Source organism: Adiantum capillus-veneris, chromosome 13 (genome assembly GCF_014529385.1).
Source record: "Adiantum capillus-veneris isolate H3 chromosome 13, ASM1452938v2, whole genome shotgun sequence".
Lineage (NCBI taxonomy): Eukaryota > Viridiplantae > Streptophyta > Polypodiopsida > Polypodiales > Pteridaceae > Adiantum > Adiantum capillus-veneris.
Window position 1 is genome coordinate 130,909,207 of NC_140943.1, and position 8,406 is coordinate 130,917,612.

Below are 8,406 nucleotides of genomic sequence, written 5' to 3' on the forward strand. Positions count from 1 at the left end.
AACATCAATTCTCATAGTAGGCCAATAGAAATCATGACATAAATTTTGAAACGTGGCAGTAAATCCTCGATGGCTAGCATAGGGTGGTTTATGCAATTATTCAATAATTAATGTACGGAAAGGTTTAGTCAGACACAATTTTTGTTTGAAATAAAGGAAGTTTTCTTGAATAGTGTATTCGAGAAATGTGTGCACAAAATTGTCAAGCATATGCAACCATGTCGTTTTGCAGTCATCATCACACATGCGTGTCAGGCATAATGTCAAATGAAGTTCCCGTAATGGTTGATAGATGATTAAGTGAGGGTATTCTCTCAAAGCATCAGCTACAACATTTTCTTTACCAGGTTGGTATTGAATGTTGGACTGAAAACTTTGAATAGAAGCGGCCCACTAATATGTATATCATATATTAAGGGCTGAGGAAGTAAATATTTGATACTTTGTTGATCAGTTTTATTGATCAAATTAGTACCCATTACATAATGTTTCCACATGTTTAATGCATGTACAACAAAGTCAATTCTTTATCATACGTACTGAATTTTGTTTCAGAAGGTTTGAATTTACGGCTTTCAAAAGCAAGTGGATGGTTATCTTGCATAAGAACTATACCAATACCTTCTCCACTAGCATCAGTGACTACCACAAAGAATGGTCTTTCAAAATCAAGAAATTGCAATACAGATGTATTAGTCAAAGCATGTTTAAGTGCATTAAATGAGCTTTCTTGTAAATCAGTCTATTCATAAGGTGTGTTTTTCTTCAACAGGAGAGTCAAATAATGTGACTTGTAAGCAAAGTTATGAACAAATTTCTTGTAGTAGCTACAAAGACTGATGAAAGAACGTAGCTCATGCAAGTTTTTGGATCTAAGCCATGACTGAATGGCTTCAATTTTCTTGGGGTCTACATGTATTCCCTTACCCGATACAATGTGTCCCAAATATTCAATTTGAGTTTGGAAAAATGAACTCTTTTCACGATTCAAATATAAGTGATTTTGTGCCAGCAAAATCAAATACACATGTTAAGTGCTCTTTATGCTCTTCTTCAGATTTACTAAGTACCAGAATGTCATCAAAAAATACAATCACAAAATCTTGATGATCAATGAAAATTCTATTCATCATGCGTGTGAATGTGGCTGGTGCATTTGTCAAACCAAATGGCATAACAAGAAATTCATAGTGTCTAGTTTGTGTTCTGAAAGCAGTTTTGTAGACATCATGTTCAAACATTTTGACTTGGTAATACCATGATTTAAAGTCATTTTGGCTAAAAATGTTTTCCCCTTTCAGTTTGTCTAATAGATCATCCACTCTACGAATAAGAAACCTATTCTTAATGGTGATTTTGTTTAAAGTCCTGTAGTCGATACACATACATTAAAAGGTTCCATTTTCTTCTTAACAAGAAGTACTTGAGCTCCGTATGGTGAACTACTAGGTCGGATTAGGCTTCGGTCAAGTAAATCAATGATTTGAGTTTGTATCTCCCTGTGTGCGGTTGGATTTACACGATAAAGTGCTCTACAAGGAGGTTCACTACCCGATATAATGTCTATTTTGTGATCTTTTGGGTGTGATGGTGGAATTCCAGGTGGCAGTTCATGCATGAAACAATCTTTAAATTGTGAGAGAAATTCATCGTGTGTGGAGTTATGTGAAGTTTCAATTTCAGCAGAAATTTGATTTATCACCACTAGATATGTTTTCCCCTGTTTTCGAATTGATCTTTTGGCTTGAGTGTGAGAGAGGAGTGGAAGTTTTTGATGTGCTAGTGTTGCTTGGATGGAGAAATTTTTATTATTATGAGTGAGAGACATTGTACATGTTTTATAATTAATCAACGGGTCAAATTCATGACAAAATGAAATTCCCAAAATCATATCAAGACCATGCAATGGTGCTACAAAAAATGTTTGTGCTTGTGTAAATTCACCAAAACTTCAATAGTGACTTGGGCTTTAAAATTAAAATGTTGATTATTAAAAACAATTTTGACTTTGTGAGGTGATAAAATTTCAGAGAGAGATATTTGTTGTGCCAAGCATGTAGAAATGAAATCATGGCTACTACCATCATCTAACAGAATGGTGACACTTTCACCCTTAACAATGCCTTGCACTTTAAACAAAATGTGAGGAGATATAAGAGTACCTGAAGATGGGTTGTCATCATTATCATAATCAGGATCATATCCCTCAATGTAGTTAGCTTCCACTTCATTGTCGTCGGGAGTAGCATCTTTGATGAGGTTAAGAGTAGCTCCGTTGGGGCGGTTGTACTTGTTGAAGGGTTTTTTACTTGAATTTTTGTTGACTCCATTGGAGTGGCCATTTATCTTAGCAAGACCATTTGGGCACTTATCTGCATAGTGACCATACTGAAAACATTTAAAACACTTCACCTTTTTGTTACCATTAGAGTTTGGAGTAGGACGTTGATTGAAATAATTTTGGTTGCCTCCTTGGTGCATGTTGTTGTTGTTGCTAGTATGAGGTTGATCAAATGTAGGAGAATTGTCAAATCTACATCTCTTGAAAAAAGTACGGCTTGGATGCTTGTTTCTGTCAAAGTTAGTAGAGAAAGGAGGTCTCTTGTTACGGTTAGTGTTAGCAGTTTATTCAGTGTGAGAAGGTTGTCCACCTTTCCTCTTTTCTGCATTGAGAGCCAAAATAATAGCTTTTGACAGAGAATCTGGTTCAAACATATCTAGCTCAACACCAATTTGTAGTGCCAAGCCTGATATGTATTTACGCTTCAATTTCCTGGACTAACATGTTCAATAGCTTGAAATTGAATCAAACAGTTCCAAAAACAATCAGTGTAACCCTATACATCTTCATTTCGATCCTATCAAATTAATCCCATTGACATCGGGCTTTAGCTTTGTACTGTGTGGGCAAAAATTGAGGTAAAAACACTTTTTTAAATGTATGCCATGTACGTGGTCTTTTCCTATGTTGTTTGGTGGCGTTCCACCACAATACAGCGCTAGTGAGATGATTTGATGCACATTTTACCATTTCATGCTCGGGAAAGTCTTCATCATGAAAAGAGTCATCTAGTTGACTAACCCATGCTAGAACCGTGCTAGCATCTTTAGTGCCATCAAAATCCTTGAAAGTGAAGGCTTTTCTGCTATTTTGTTTCTTGGGTGCCGGTGCAGATTCGGTGCGTGCAGGATGCAATAATTTATCTTCAAGTTCTTGCCTTCGCATGCATTCATATGTGCGGGATTGTTGCAGATTTAGAAGTTGTTCAGCAATCGTGGGTTCCCGAGGAAGGTATGCCATGATTGTGTGCTTTTTATTTTATTTTTAAATTTTTTATGTGTGTTTTTAAATGGTAATGCTTAAAAGGGCTATTTGGTGTTATTTATAGATGCAATATGCGTAATAAGAGAGTAAAATAAATAATAGAAATGTAATGTACTTAGTTGAGAAATTGCGGCGGCGTCCAATTCGAAATGGCGACGGTGCATCTACGAGTCGGTTGAGTGTCATGGTGCCCGACCTCCGTATCCCCAAAATTTATGGTAATACAATTGGAAATTTTACGTTATGTTCACCGCCCTATCCGCTCCCTGCTACTATAGCGACTAGTCATTAATGATGCGCGGTCTTTGATCACCGCCTGCTTCAATCTCTGGATGTGATTCTTGGAAGACTGTGAAATAAAAGCGATAAAAAAAAATCAGTCGTAATTTAGGGAAACTGGGCGATATCAAGTGTTGCGGAAAGACAATCGAAAAATTTATAAATAGAAATATCTTCGTCTTCTGCTGGTTGCTTTGAACCTTCGACGTCTGACCAGTAGGGGGAGGGTTATGATTGCCCTCTTTGAGGTTATAAGGGTTTTAAAGTTAAAGTGACTGCAGTGGGCGGCCAAGGTAGCAAGGTAAAGCCTTTGGAGGTTAAATTTAAGAGGGCATTGGATACTGCAGTGGGTGGCCAAATAGTTATAACACATAACTAGAGCCACACCTTTGTATAAAAGGTGTGTAATGGCTTGCATGGTGGCGTGCAGAGAGATGACGATAGTCTGAGCAAAGAGGGGGAGATTGACAAGGACGTGCAGAAGCAAGTTCAGCCCTCGCGGTAGTAGAAGAAAAGCATTGTCATGCCAAGGCGCTCTGTCCCATGCCATCCTTGCAAAGTTTGAGCAGGGTCGAAGGTGTTTCTCTATTGCTTGCAAGAGGTGTTCCTCGCGACCGTCAGCGGTGGTAGCCCCTCACGAGAATTGATTTTTCTTTTAATCCTCAGAAATCCTTGTTTGTATCATTTGTCAAGTCATGGTTGGTGGATTGCGGATGGCTTCGATTCCTTTGATAAACTTTGAACGATCTTGCAAACCTTTCTTCTTTTTAATATCTGTCTTGATACTATTTAATCTATACCATGCTTTGGCCATCCAAACTTTTTTCAGATTTCTCTGATGTTGGACTCGACTCTTGTTCTGCTTCTTGCCTTCATAATCCGCACTTATTAGGAATTAAATTTGGAATTTGAGACTCGACATACCGTATCGAGACCGTCACGAAGCCAAAAATGAAAATTGGTTGCCGATTAGTGGCCGATTTGCCGCGAATTAACAACCAAGCGGAATTTTTTTCGCAATTTCGATCGATGAAACTTTCAATTTCCACGGATCTTCGAATCTTTGAATTGTAAATTTGATGGATTGAAATTCAGAGTTTGCCGATTCAAGAAATTCCTTCTTGAAATTGGCATTTGATGCCGATTAAATCAAACCTGCCCGCTCTGATACCACTGTTGGAATGAAGAGGGGGAGATTGGTTGCTTAAGCTACTCAACACATGCTCACAAACATCACCATCAACCTGTCCACCTCGTTTCCCAATTTCCAAGCACACACACACACCTAGACTATGAGACACACACACACACACACAGAGAACATAGAATTGACATAGACAAGCTTCTAAGATTATGTAAGAGAATTGTAAGGGATGGAGACTTGATTAGAGAGTACACAACAAATAGAACATAGATTAAGAGAGTAGAGAAGATAATTTGCAATTAGAGAAAGGCCTAAATCTAGCCCCAAATTGCACGGCACCTCTCTTGTGGAGTTGGTATTTAATATGTTATTTGTGAGTTTAAGGTGCCAAATGTTGAGGCCCCTCTTTTACAAACACTTCACTTTTGTAAATGAGTGAATCTCATTAGTTCTTGCATGACCCATAAGGGGAGTTCCCACTACAATTATTTACAGAGACATAGTGGCTTATTGAAATGAAATTCTAAAATACTGTGCGAGTATAAAATGGCCAAGAGTAATTGCCGGTGCCTCTTCATCAAGTCCTCGCATTCCACTCTACAAAATCATCATCATCAAGTCAGTTAGAAAAATAAATAGACAACACATAATTAACCATTACGCGAGCTATCCCAATTGCACCTAACCACTACAACAGGAGGGTGCCGAGTCTCTCAATAGAAAATAACAACAGATAGGGGTGAGTTGGATGTAGACAAAGCAAGGGATTTTTTCTATAGGTTGGGCATTAAACTTGCTCTCACTACTATATATAATCCTGAGGGAAATGGTAACACTACAAGAGGTTGTGTGCTCTTGTGACGCTGTTAGCGACGGAAATACACTGGGTTTTTATAACCCCCGGCGTCGCTAAAACCGTCGCTAATAGCGTCGCTACGAGAGCGTCGCTATAAGCGTCGCTATATAGAGACGCTCATAGCAACGCTCATAGCGACGTTTACACAGAAGTCTATAGCGACGGTCATAGCGACGCTACAGAGCCATAAATAGCGACGGTTATAGCGACGCCCGAGAGAATTTTTTTTTGGTGACAGGGCATTGAATGCCCTGCCACCCATTAACCTTATTGTACTTGATTCACTTTTTAAAAAAAGTGCAAGGGTAGATAATAGACCCAAAATAGTCACCCACAAGACGCATTGTTTGCAAAATTGACAAGCGTAAAATTGACAATTGTACACATCATAGGCAAAATGAATTGATTGGAAAATATAATAATGACAATTGTACAACATCATAGGCATAAAGAATTGATTGGCAAAATGAACTGCGGTGACAAATGTAATAATATACATGGTTCAAAAAGACGTATAAAATCCGTCTCATGATACATAAGCTATGAGAAACCCTAAACTAATGCTATCTAGCTACGGCTAAACTGACGTCGTCTAGTCAGATGTCTCATCGCGTCCAAGCGGCGTATCTGTCAGATTCTGCAAAAAAAGCCAATAAGACAACTTTCAGTAAGTATAAACATATAACGACATTTATAAAACAATACAAAAAATAGAAAAGAGTAAACCCTAATACTAACCATGCCACCGCGAGAACTGAGAATGTCCATCAGGGCGTTTAAGCCCTTCATGCCTGCGTACTCGCGCTCGTACGGTGTGGGATCACGTCCTGTCATCGACCACTGTCAAAACATACAAAGATTTCATTATGTTAGAATTAAAAAACTCATAAACCATAAACTATCAAACATAAAGAGCAATGCGAAAACACTTACAAAATCGGCCTCAAATGATGCCCATCCACCGCTCCCCAAGTGCTGCGAGCTCCCTGCCTCTACTAGCGCTCTCGCTGCATCCTTTTGTTGCTTCCACTTGTCGGGATTCTCGCGCGCTGCTTTCTTCGCATTCTTCCAATCTTCTTTGGCCAGCCAATCTGGCCTGTTCCACCCATGCTTGATTGCTTTTTGCACTTTGGAACGCTCGTGTTTGCAGTATTCGCGCATTCGAATCTTCATCAGGTTTTCATTGAAGCGCTGATCCCGTGTTGGAACGGGAAACTCATCATGAAGTATGCTGATGACTCTGTTTCCGAGTTACAATTGAAAATATGCTTTTGGAATTGTAATGGATACCCATGGAATGCGGGGGTTGGCATTGATGAACTAACAAGCAAAGCCGATATTGTACTTCTTGTTGAAACTTGGGAGCATGATACACAAAGGATTAATGGCTTGGAGGATTACAATGTACATTCATTGATGTGGTCAAAGAATATCAAGCAACGAAGAGGACAAGGAGGGATAGCATGTATGGTTAAGAAAGGATTGGAAGATTTTGTATCAATTGTGAAAGATGACAAGTACAAACGTTATGTATGACTGAAAATTATGACACCAAAAAGAGCACCCATTTTTGTAGCCGGTTGCTACATTCCTCATCATGATTCTCCCTTTTATGCTTGCATGGATAGAGATCAACCATTTTCTGATTTGGAAGAGGACATTGCTTATTTCAAAGGTGAAGGTGATGTTATTGTATTTGGGGATATGAATGCTCGCACAAAAACATTGCAACATGATACTCAACAATTTGATATGCCATACATTTCAAGGGAGTTGGAGGAAGTTCACTTGTATGATCGTACTTCAATGGATGAGAAAGAGCCGGATCACTATGGAAAGTTACTTTTACACATGTGTAATAGCACGGGTATGCTCATTGCCAATGGTGTATCTTTGTGGAGTGGAACCAATGGATTTACGTGTAGAAGACATAATGGGGATAGTGTGATTGACTATATGCTACTCTCTGAAGCCATCATGTATCGCATAAAGAGTTTTATGTTTGGTCAATGGACCCCGGAATCCGACCATCGCACCTTATGTATTGACCTTTCATGTGGAGAAGCAACTAAGCATGATAATCTCAGCCAAAGGAAAGAGAAGTTATCACTATGTATGGATTTCAAACGGGCACCAATGTACATTGAAATGGTTGAGCAAAAATTATGGATGACAAAGCTTCAATGTGATGCACCATTGGAAACTAAATGGGAAGCTTTCAAGAAAGCTATTTGTTCTTGTGCAGAAGAATGCTTTGCCATAAAGCATCTCCATGGTATCAACAAAGATAGATCACGCAAAAGGTGGTTTGATAAAGAATGTCAAGATGCTCGAAAGTCCTTGATAAAGCTTGATGCAACTATGGACAAAGACAACTATCAAAGTCATTTGCATACATACAAGGCATTGATTCAAAAGAAGAGAAGAAGATGGGAAGTAAAGCAACAAGAATTTCAAGTCCAAGAAAAGGCACATGCATTTGGAAGATTTTGGAGAAACTTGAGAGGCAAGCGGGTTGAGAATTTTGGTAACTTGAGTCTAGTGGATATGTACACACATTGTAGACAATTATATGAGCAAGAAAATACTGAAAAAATGCCATTTTATGATTCACTCCCATGTATGCCGTCTTTTTTTACTATTGAGGATGTATGCGGTGGGCTTGAAAAGTTGGCCACTTGCAAAGCGGGAGATCTACAAGGTATCAAGCCGGAGATGATCAAATGGACGGGAGATTTTACCCATGAGTGGATGTGTGATATGTTTAACCTTGCACTTCAACATGGTATGCCTTATGATTGG